Genomic DNA, 12,958 nt, shown 5'->3' on the forward strand with positions numbered 1-12,958 from the left:
AAAAAATTGTATGTACTCCAGTCTAGAACCAAGGCATTCTAGTATTCATATAATTAGATCTGGCTGGCATCTTACTTATTAGGTCACACCTTAAAGCAATGATGTACCGATTACAAGAATAATCTTTCAACCAATATGCTTGAATACAAAAGGGCTTCAAATCGATTTCCTGAGTCATCACTTAAAAGTCTCTAAAATCCTTACACAATCAGGGAAACTTTCGAAATGAAACTTCATATTCCTGTAATCTGACTCCTTAATTTGTCTAAACTCCGAAAAGCTTTTCGCGTTGTAATTATCAATTAAAGAGAGAAACTTTTACTTTTGTAAACGAACATGTTGATTACAAAGGTCGGCGAAAGGAATATTTTAACTATATAGGGGTAAACAAAAACCCAGAATCAGGTAATGGGCGAGACAATGACCCTAATCCTTAGTTATATCAAGAATCTACCTGGCTTATTCCGGGGGAAACTCAGAGTAAACAGCTAGCGGTAAGTATAGTTTCATTCGTGCTGTTTCGGAATTATCTATATAGTTTTATGATTGTTCGAGAAGGTTCCAGAAAACGTTGAATAGTGGTTGACTTTCATATCTCTCAAGACAGATTTGATGATTTATTCTGTTTAAAATCTGACATTAAAGTTAAATATTGAAGGTGGAGCACGATGATTTCTTTGTCGTATCACTCTTGTCAGAGCGGTCGTGGTCGTCATTTGGTATCATTGATGTGGGTGGATGTTATGCGCCTCACAAGCAATCGCCAGTCCTCCCGGTTTGTGGTGAGCCTGGTACACTCATGCAAACAGCCGCCAACTGCCGACTTGACTTGGTCGGTCCATCGCATGGGCAACCTTCCACGCGGTCTGGTGCCTTCTATTTTTCCCTGAACAAAAAGGCGCTCTATGGAGTCATAATGCTAATTGTATCAAATGATAGTTTTGTAGTTGTACTTAATGATGGTATGATGGTAGGACTGTTTATGAACCATCACGTGCCATATAGCTACTTACTGCCACAGTACAGTCATACAAACGCTTGTTAGGTAGAATAGTCCTTATATATTACTGGTGGCAGGACGTCTTGTGAGTCCGCGCGGGTAGGTACCACCACCCTGCCTATTTCTGCCGTGAAGCAGTAATGCGTTTTGGCTTGAAGGGCGGGGCAGCCGTTGTAACTGCACTGAGACTTCAGAACTCAGATCTCAAGGTGGGTGGCACATTTACGTCGTAGATGTCTATGGGCTCCAGTGACCACTTAACACCAGGTGGTCTGTAAGCTCGTCCAACCATCTAAGCAATTAAAAAATAAAAACAAATGACTCTTAGTCCACATACAATCCAGTAAGCAGTAATGTCAGGTGGGCCGTGGGATCAAATATCGTGGATCGCGGATCGAAATAAAGCAATAAAGAGATTCTTAAAAACAAGGAAAGTTCTAACCAACATTTTATTTAATGTACCTACTCAATTACGTTTACCCTGCAACAATACCCCGTCGAAACGAGCGCGCTTACAACGTTAGCCTCCGTCTTTCCGCTGTCGGGAGAAATGTGGTGTTTCAGTGAATATTACATGCCTTACCTTTGTGAGGGCTTTTAGCACTAATTACACTTACCGCATTCACGACTTGGACACATGTAATTAACATACCTTTCCTTTGGACTTGTTGGTTCTAATTGGTAAAATCGTACTGCCATGATCAGAAAGGCCTTAGGTGCAAGATTTCAATGCTACAAATAGTTTCTAATTTCAGCCACAAAACAGTGTTTTGGTTTGACAAACAGACAGATAGGCATTGTTGCGCTTTGAGCTTCATGGAGCGTATTTGGTTTGATGTAATTTTGTCGTTATTTTCAAAGATCTATTTAAAATTTCAAGTCATGTTTTTGAGGGTGATTTTATAACTCGAGAAAGAGTATCATCAAATAATCGAAAGTACTCGCTGCGGAATAAAGTTACTTATTATGACGGTTTAGTTCTTCAGTGTTATATACACGTATAAATATGATAAACACGCTATTATGGTTCATGTAAACTTCACGAAGCGATCAGATTCGTTTATTTTTATGTTCCATGCAAATTATCGCACTTTATAAATTTTTGGAACGAATTTCCTTATGGGACGATGCGGAGGGAACCATAACCGGGAAAAAACGTCCGTAACGTAAGATTTTTATTAGTAATGCACACAGTGTACGACTTCACTTTGTAATAACGTACAAAAAATAACATATTTTTTTATCATTCATTGACCACGATCTCAGAGCGTTCGTTTGCGCAACACAATAACTCTTATGCAAACAATCGTGTTTTTTTATTTATTTTTTATTGCTTAGATGTGGACGAGCTCACAGCCCACCTGGTGTTAAGTGGTTATGGAGCCCATAGACATTCTCAAAGTAAATGCGCCACCCACCTTGAGATATAAGTTCTAAGATCTCAAGTATAGTATGAAGTGTACCACAATAAGTTGACGAATGACCGTGGGTTGTTGCGAAACCTCCAGTTTTATTTTCTTTATACCTCGAATAGAACTTAAAATTAATATTTTTATAATAACGAACTTCGTTCCTATCCGATGTCTCACGACACCACACATCAAATTTTTTTAGAGTGAAAATTTCAAGTTGATAAATATACCGATTTACGCTAGGCCCACCGGCTGTCGCATGGCGTTCAATGTGTTAAGAACGAAAACAACGTTCTTCTGACACTAAACACTTTCTCCTTCTAACATTTGACGAATTTCACATGTTCATTATAGAAATAACACCACGCTATCGGAGAAAACTGCCTCCTTCTAAAATTCTCAAACTGTAAGCGCATACGAATTCCTTATAGTCACTATGCTTGTATTGTATAGATGTTACATTGAGGGAATGACATAGAAATATAAATTTTAAACATGTCATAAATTAGATTCATTTTTCCTTTCAATGTATTGTAGATAAAAGTTGTTTATTTTTTTGGGAATTGGGAATTGGATTTGAAGGCCTGAAGGGGAAGACGTTCTTGGGGTTGGAATTTTATTTTAGAATTAGATTGTAAGTTTGTTAAAGAAAATTGGACGAGATAAATTTAATATTGAAACAGGCCATATCCTACAAGCCGAAACGCATTTGTGGCCCCCACAATATACCGTCAGTAAATATGCAATAATAGTGTTTTTCAGTTCTATTCTATTCTATGTACTGTACGGTTATCGTGAATATCGATAAAGAATTTTATTGATGATGATTTAACCCAATCAGAATCGGAATGACGGCTCAATCACTCATATCGGGTACACAGGGCACTTTTATTATTCGGTTACCAGATACTTCTGACTAGTTTCGTTTTATACGTAACACTCATCATTCTCATGCCCTTCTCCCAATCACCTGGGGTCGGCGCAACATGTTTTCTCCTACCATGCTCCTCTTTCATATACCATTTTTTCGTTCACTCACCTCTTATACATATCGTCTTTCACGCAATCCATCCATTTCTTCTTAGGCCTACCTCTTCCTCAAGATCCTTCCACATTCATAGTTAACACTCTCTTACCAACCTCTTTTTCATTTCGTCTCATCACACGTCCCGACCATCCCAAACGCGCACCTCTCAGCTTCTCTGTCACAGGTGCCACTTTCTGACTTCCTCTAACATATTCATTTCGTATTCTATCCATTCTCGTTACTCCATACATCCATCGCAACATTCGCATCTATGCTGCATGCAATCGCCTTTATACGTATCACTATTCAACATAAATCCAATCCTATCTTGTAATTACTTACAATCAGATACCAAGTTGCAGAGTTAAACCACTTTGGAAATTCAGCCGCAAGTTTAGAATTGTGAACTCTGACCGCTAAGGCGTCTGAACTTACGACTCTACAAGCTCGCGAATCAAGACCAAATTATTCAAGCGATAACGAACTTTAATGTTTCAAATGAAAAATTGTTTTAGTATAAAAATATCTCTTCTTCTTTTTTTATATATTTAGTCCTTACTATTTTTTTACATAATATTTAGTCTTATGTTACTCAGGTTGAATCCAATCCTATGACATCGTTTCTTTCTGTAAAACATACTGAATATGCACATACAGTTCGAAATCATTACTAGAGCAGGCAGGTAAAACAATAATACCTAGTAATACCTAGTATGCTAAACCTATCTACCATCGCTCTTATCCAGCCGTCGTTCAGTACGTACCTAATATTTACTGAAACAACCCTACTAATACCACACTAGCACTCATTGTCATTGTATCGTGAGTATATTAATTGGAAGGCCCGACTCGCTGCTAATTGAAGTCAGAGGTCGCAAGTGACAGACTGTTCTCATCTTACTCTCAGTAATAACTGCCAATTTAAATGTTAATGTCATAGCGCTCGTGTTAATGTATAATTGTAGTTCAATTGTAGCCTATCAAATCCATAGAAAGACTGTAGATTGTAAAGATGTCGATAGCCTCAACAACGATTAACTATAATAGCAATGTGAACAAGAAAACATGTTAATTTATGAAAATGTACAGAGTTGTGTTTTTATAGTTATTCCAAACTTTATCTGCACTAGCAGTTGAAAGCGGTAGGAACGTCTGGGTCTGCGGAGGGACTTCGGTTCCCTTTGTATTTTGTACCGTATGTTCCATGGGGAGTGCTCTGAGGAATTGTTTGAGATAATACCACCATTGAGATAATCTCGTTTTTACCATCGCACGGCCCGCCACCGGAGTAGAGTTCATCCATACTACCTGGAGCCATTGCGTTCATCCACAATACGCTTCCAGAGATCTTTTTTGCCACGTACCATCCGGCTTTGGAATGAGCTCCACTCCACGGTGTTTCCCGAGCGCTATGACATATCCTTCTTCAAACGAGGCTTGTGGAGAGTACTTGACGACGGTAACCACTTACCATCAGGTGGGTATGCTCGTCTGCCTACAAGGGCAATAAGAAAAAGAAAAAAGCCTCGCCCGGTTTCCCTTGTGTTTATATTTGATTCTTAATAATTAATATTGCGTACAATGCATAAAGTATTAGTAAAATCTTATGTTTAGCACCCCTTCATTAGCTTGGCGTATGTGTCAAAATTAACATGATTTTTCAACGTCATTTTCACATTGATAAAAAAATTGCAAATATGTCAAAGATCACAATTGTGGATACACGCTCGTTCAAAGCAACAGACCAAAGGCAGTAGATTATGAAAGCACCGTCAGTGATCGGCACATATATGGAAATAATATCCGATCTAGGTCACAAGGTTACAGACATCTGCCTATTTCTGTCGCGGGGCTTTCATACGCTCCAGTTTGCCAGACGGACAGCCCTAAGAATATAATACAATTTTTTTTTGTAATTGTTTAGATGGGTGGACGAGCTCACAGCCCACCTGGTTGTTAAGTGGTTACTGGAACCAATATACACCTACAACGTGAATGCGCCACAGACCTTGAGATATAAGTTCTAAGGTCTCAGTATAGTTACAACGGCTGCCCCACTCTTCAAACCGAAACGCATTACTGCTTCACGGCAGGAATAGGCATAGTGTTGTTTACCTACCCGCGTGGACTCACAAGAGGTCCTACCACCAGTAATTACGCAATTATAATTTTGCGGGTTTGATTTTGGGGTTGGGATTTCGACCTCATGACTCAGGTAACCAGGGTTCCAGTGACCCCTTAACACTGCTCCCGAGGCGTGATCTCGTACACTCGTCTAAGCAATACAAAAAATGACATAACATGTATTTAAAAGTCGCGTTTATCCCATGACAAAGGGCGCGAATGCAAATGAGTTGACAAGTTAACACAACTCAAACCATGGTTCTTAAGACGGCATCTGCTCTGCCGGATTGAAATGCAAATCTTAAGATGCCACTATAGCTAAGCTCACTGTTGATGTTTTATTACAGCCAGATGTAGCAGCAAAATATATACTTATATATATAATATAATATATAATATAATAATATTATAAAGAGGAAATATTTGTTTCTTTGTTTGTATTGAATAGGTTCCGAAACCACTGAACCGATTTGAAAAATTCTTTCACTGTTTGGAAGCTACACTATTCCCGAGTGACATAGACTATAATATTTTTTGAAAAAAATTAGGGATCCTTACTAAAACTCCAATAATGTAACCCAAGGTGTAAAAAATTACCTAAAATATTCTTTACATCACGTGCCCTGCGAAAACTATTGATGTTAGAATAAAATAATATACTACGACTTTGTAGACCACATTATTATTTACAAAAAATTACAAAAAGCGACAGCATATGTCTAACTTTTATAGTTATGCCGCAATAAGTGTTCTTTTATTTTCAAAAATAAAACAACGTCAAATATCGTTGAAATTTTTGTTAAAGACCCGAGCGGAGCCGGAGCGGGCCGCTAGTGTGATATAATTTGAAACTAAGATTTTATAGTGTAGCAGATAAACATGGATGAGTATTATTTTACTGGTGGTAGGACGACTTTTGAGCCTTCACGGGCAGGTACCACCGCCCTGCCTATTTCTGGAGCGAAGCAGCGTTCCGGTTGCAAGGGTGGGGCAGCCGTTGTACTACAGAACTGAGACTAGGAACTAATGTCTCAAGGTGGATGGTTTAATTGACGTGCCTATGGGCTCTGGTGGCTACTTAACCAGGCGGTCTAAACGTTCACCCAACTAAGCAATAAAAAAAACAAAAAAGTGGTCGGAAAATTACCACCTCCTTATTGTGAGTCCGCAAGGGTAGATACCACCACCCCGCCTATATCTGCTGTGAAGCAATAATGCGTTTCGGTTTGCAGGGTGGGGCAGCCGTTGTAACTATACTGAGACCTTAGAACTTATATCTCAAGGTGGGTGGCGCATTTACGTTGTAGATGTCTATGGACTCCATTAACCACTTAACACCAGGTGGGCTGTGAGCTCGTCCACACATATAAGCAATAAAAAAAAGAAAAATTAACATTTAAGGAGTATTTTTTTATTGCCTTTGCAGGCAAACGAGCATACGGCCCACCTGATGGTGAGTGGTTACCGTCGCCAATGGTCGTCAGCAATGCCACGGGTAAAGTCAAGCCGCTACCTACCGAGTATAAAGTATAAAAAACGAATTGTTAAGACGGTGGTACAAACAGCCCGCCACTCCTAAATCAAGGTTTTCACCTATAAAATTAATATTAAATTAAAGGTGACCCTGTTTTCAAAAAGCTATAAATGTATCGGGAATCAGTGATGCATATGATCCAATTACGGGAGCGAGCGTTCTTCACTCGGTCAACGATCGGTCGCATTATCGATTATAATATTCTGTATTTTTATAGACCTCATATGGGTTTTAGACAACCAGATTAACTAGAGTGAATCAATAATGTAACCAATGACCGATGGGCTATAGATTATTTATGTTTATTTTTTATTGCTTAGATGGGTGGACGAGCTCACAGCCCACCTGGTGTTAAGTGGTTACTGGAGCCCATAGGCATCCACAACGTAAATGCGCCACCCACCTTGAGATATAAGTTCTAAGGTCTCGGTATAGTTACAACGGCTGCGCCACCCTTCAAACAGAAACTCATTACTGCTTCACGGCAGAAATAGGCAGGTTGGTGGTACCTACCCGTGCAGACTCACAACAGGTCCTACCACCAGTAAAAAATTAACATTAAAACTACTCTTACGGTTTAATTAAACGTTTTTGTTGTCTTAATATTTTTAAGTTTCGAATACATTACATTTTTCTATTAAGGCGTTATTTGTGGAAATTTGAACATTGTATTAACTATCGTCTCATCATTCATCATTATCCTGCCCTTCTCCCAGTCACTTGGGGTCGGCGCAACATGTTTTCTCCTTCCATACTCTTCTATCATATACCATTTCTTCGTTCACTCCCCTCTTACCCATATCGTCTTTCACACAATCTATCCGTTTCTTCTTAGGTCTATCTCTTCCTCTGTATCCTTCCACATTCATAGTTAACACTCTCTTACCAACCTCATTTTCATTTCGTCTCATCACATGTCCATACCATCCCAAATGCGCACTTCTCAGCTTCTCTGTCACAGGTGCCACTTTCAGACTTCCTCTAACATATTCATTCCGTATTCTATCCATTCTCGCTACTCCACACGTCCCTCGCAACATTCGCATCTCTGCTGCATGCAATCGCCTTTCATCCGCCACTTTTGTTGTCCAACAAGCTGATTAACTATCGTTAACAAGTATTGACTATCGTCTATTGTCCTATGATAAATATTTTTACACGTTTACGTTTCATTATTCATTCATCATTTAACGGCCGTCTGGTGTAGTGGTAAGTGACATGGTCACTACACAAGGGGGTCGCGGGTTCGAATCCCGCCAAGGGAAGATATTTGTATGATAAATATAAATGTCTTTTCCAGGGTTATGGATGTATATTAAATATATGAATGTGTATAATAAAAATCTTACATTTATTTCCGTTATCTGGTACCTGTAACACAAATTCTTTACGAACTTATCACGGGACCAGTTAACGTGGCGTGATTGTTAGTAAAATATTATTATTATTATTATTTATTATGTTTCGGTGCATTTCGTTCAGCCAAATTAGTTTTAAATATAAAAGTTTTAACAATAGCACGTGTGGGTCTTACGAAAACCGAAGAAAATACCATAATGAACAATGAACATTGTTTAGAGAGAGAGAGAGAGAGAATACACTTTATTGCACACCAAAACACAATTTACATTCAAAAAAACAATCAAAAAACAGATAAATTTGTACAATAGGCGGTCTTATCGCTAAAAGCGATCTCTTCCAGACAACCGTATAATTTATAGAAATTCTGGAAAAAATAAAAAAATATAGCAGGTATGTTGCGGTGTACTATAGATAATACGTTATAGAAAATATATACATACAATAAACAAAATATATACCGTTTACATATAATATGAAATATATACTTATTATTATATACCAATATACATACTTACATACAATACATACTAATATACTTACATACACATAATACATCAACAGTATGGAAATAATAAATGATGATGCAAACAAACAGCACTAAGAAGATAAGTTAGAATTAGTTATGCCGCGTTACGTGTTACATTGATAGCTTATTTCAAATACGTTGTTGCATCCATCAGGGGACACCACTATACAGCCGTTCAATTATCTTAATAGCCCGGTCGAAACTTGCAGAAGAGAAAAATATAAATAATCAAATCGAAATCGTATAAACTCCGTCTGACTGTTATTAGTTTATTGCAAATAATAGAGTTTCGGTTTGCATTGAAAAAAACGAGAGTAATTGAAGGTACAGTATATTATATATATTTTCGAGCTAGCTAATGGCCTACCAGTGTGCTTAGTGCGAGTTTTTTAACGTTCTCGATAGCGTAAAAGTTAACTAAAATTTGTGTGGAGTTGGAACGTTTGCCTACGTTTGCCGCTAAGGGCGCTGTTCCATCGGCATACAAATTTGAGTTAACTTTTACGCAATCGAGAACGTTAAAACACTCGCAGTAAACGCACTGGTGCTAAGTTGAAACCCATACTTATGGCAAAGCATATGCCGGGCTTACCATAGATCATACCATCAATAAATAATAACCCTACAATTATGATCGATATTTTTAAATATTTTGAAGATCTATTTTATTCTACGTCTTTATAAAATTATTAAAGGAACTCTACAAATATTGCGTCATTAAAGTATCAGACAATAACTGAAGTTGTGTTGAAAATATGTCCCCATTGAAATGTTTGGAGTTATTTGTAGAAGTGATGTTTGTTAGTAGTTCATATCCATTGCTTTTCAAGGAATCTTAATGCAAAGTAGGATGCTCTTGATAATATGTAAGAAGCTAAATAAAAATACACCATGGATATACTAGTATATAAGGATAAAATGAAAATAATAACACAGTTGCTATACTGTTTCTCCATTACAACGGCGGAGGCCAATACTATCTCCGGTTAAGTTATTTTATTACTTTCCCGAGAGAAAACGTATGAGGAAACTTTACAATGAAAATATCAAACTGGATTGAAGCATCGTTCTGAATTCGAACTTTTACGGATTTACTTTCATACTTACCGTTTTCGTGTCACAGTAAGTTTAATTTAAGACACGTGGATCACGTGAGTTGTATTATGTAATGCTAATTATGGTTACGAGTACTCTTTATTTATTTATTTCTTAAATAGGTGGACGAGCTCACAGCCCACCTGGTGTTAAGTGGTTACTGGAGCCCATAGACATCTACAACGTAATGCCGCCACCCACCTTGAGATATGACTTCGAAGGTCTCAGTATAATTACAACGGCTGCCCCGCCCATCAAATCGAAACGCATTACCGCTTCACGACAGAAATAGGCACCACCCGGTGGTACATATCCGTGCGGATAAGAGGACCCGGTGGTAGATTCTGCGAAGCACTGCTCTTGCTAGGGCGGTGTTAGCAATTCTCCGGTTTGAGCCCCGTGAGCTCACCTACACAAGCTAGGGTAAGCTGAAATAGCCTCTCAAGGCTATCAGCATAGGTAGGAAAAAAAAAAAAAAAGTCCCACCACCAGTTTATAATTTATTTAACGCAAATTATAATTTTTTCGGGTTTTGATTTTTATTACACGACGTTATTCCTTCACCGTGGAAGTCAATCGTGAACATTTGTGAAATACGTATTTCATTAGAAAAATTGCTACCCGCCTTTGGGACTCTAACACCGGTGCATCGCTCGACACGGGTGCACCGGATGTCTTATCCTTTAGGCCACGACGACTTCATGGTCGGCTACGGCGGCTAGCGCTTAATAATAATTATAATTGATATTGACAAGAAATAGTGCTTCAATGTTTCGGTCTTTTGTAATAGCACCGGTTACCGTTCTCGTCGAACCCGTTGCTTGAGACGAAGGGTTCGACGAGTAAACTAACTAAACCCACTAAGTTTCTCGCCGGATTTTCTCAGTGGATCGCGTTCCCGATGCGATGGCAGATTCTGCGAAGCACTGCTCTTGCTGGGGCTAGTGTTAGCAACGTCCTCAGGTTAGAGCCCGTGAGCTCACCTAAGCTCTCGGTTACGCTAGCATAGCCTCTCAAGGCTACCAGTTTAGGTAGGAAAAAATAAAAAAAATCCAATAGTTTGAGAGAATAGACCATCCTTCGTCTTGAAATATTCTAATATTTTCGTAAGGCTTAATTGTGCGACAAATATAAAAAAGCGCCTATAAATAAAGGTTTTTTTTTAAAGTGACAAGCAATAAGTCGCCAAGAAAAACTGTAGGCATGCACGCTAATACAACAGTTGACAAAGGTTCCGAGGGATCTACCTGTCAACCCTAGCTGAAGAGTCCGTTTACCTACTCAGTCCTGCATATAGCTTTGAATGTGAAAATATTAGGGTTATCAAAATTATTTGGTTAAAATTAATTATTTTTGTTATGAAAAGCACAAAAGTGAGGCACATTGTGAGTGTTCCTGCTCCTGATTCGAAGCGTGGAATGGCCGTTTTATGATACGATTCAAAGCTCGACCTTATACCTCATGGTGTGTAGCATCATCAACAAGTTGTGATGCTTATTGGAACCTATAACAACTTCGAAGTAAATCTCATCGCCTGCATATCTAGAAGGAAAAAAAGTAATAGGTGCGCTAAATTCCTTTCCTTAAAGGGTGAAAATTTCAAAATAAGGTAATGTTGCACTAAAAATATTATTCATGTTTTTATTTATTTACTAGCTGACCAGGCAGACTTCGTAGTGCCTCAATCGATAAATAAAAGACCTAAGCTTTATCCGTCCGATGGGGGACACATCGAAGGAAAAATAAAATTGTTATTTTTATTCAATTCCGAGCATTTTCATATTTATCTACCTTTTAAACCTTCTCTGGACTTCCACAAATAATTTAAGACCAAAATTTGTCAAATCGGTCCAGCCGTTCTCGAGTTTTAGCGAGACTAACGAACAGCGATTCATTTTTATATAAACTAGAGGTCCCGCAGTAGTCGAAATTCGACTATAATTAATTGGAATTGTAAGTTTGTACACTATTATGATTGTATTTTATACTTCTATAATCACAAATGTCGCCAAGACTACAATGTAAAAAATATTAACAAAGACAAACAATATTTAATTTAATCTCAATTTGACAACAGACGTCAAGAACAAAAGTTTGACAATAAATAGTATGCATGCGTGTGTGCGTCAAATACATGGTATGTAGTGTGTGTAATGTTTTCTTTATTGATTTAATGTATCATTTATGCATTATTTTAAAAAAATATTAGCATTGTGCACTTCTCTATATTCTCTATAAGTGTGGAAAATTTCATACTCCTCCGTCCACGCAATTTTCGTAAAAAGGGATACAAAGTTTTTGCTTCACTTATTAAGATATAGATAGATGATCTCAAAAATTTTAACAAGCATCATTAGAATCACTACGTATCTTGAAGAGGTATATTATGTCAAATCTAAATTTACATTTATCTTTTCGCCACACAAATTAACATCATTCAGATAAGAATGGAAAATTACTCTTTATTTCCATTACCATAAAAACTGTTTTCAGAACAACGTAAAATCAATACAATGTGTTCGTGTCGTACAAAACAAAATGGACGATCTATAGAAAGGATTTTTAGTTTAAATAAAACTTGTCGTTCGATTCGTCTAATGTCCCGTGTCTAGATTCGATTCAGAACGTGTTTACTTCGAGACGGTCGAGCTTCGAATGTTACAAGTTAAAATTTGTTATTTCTTTTCATGAGTTTTAGTCGGAAGAATTTTTATTCCATTTGCGAAGATATTGTGTTCTTTTTTTTTTTGTAGTTACTTGCGTAATTTCTTTTTTGTTACTGCTATCGAAAATCTCAATGTTACACCACTAAGGATATTTGTGTTTGAAGATATAACCATTCATTCGTTATTCATTTCAGAGCTGAATAGCATTTATA

The 12,958-nt window shown here is 37.7% G+C and overlaps 1 protein-coding gene across 3 annotated transcripts in view; it reads left to right on the forward strand.

Moving 5' to 3' along the window:
- CenG1A (Centaurin gamma 1A) overlaps positions 1-12,958 on the forward strand; it is a 271,620-nt gene that overhangs the window by 61,600 nt on the left and 197,062 nt on the right. The gene's annotated exons all lie outside the window — the stretch shown is intronic.

This window comes from Bombyx mandarina, chromosome 09, assembly GCF_030267445.1.
Source record: "Bombyx mandarina strain Sakado chromosome 09, ASM3026744v2".
NCBI classification, from domain to species: Eukaryota; Metazoa; Arthropoda; class Insecta; order Lepidoptera; family Bombycidae; genus Bombyx; species Bombyx mandarina.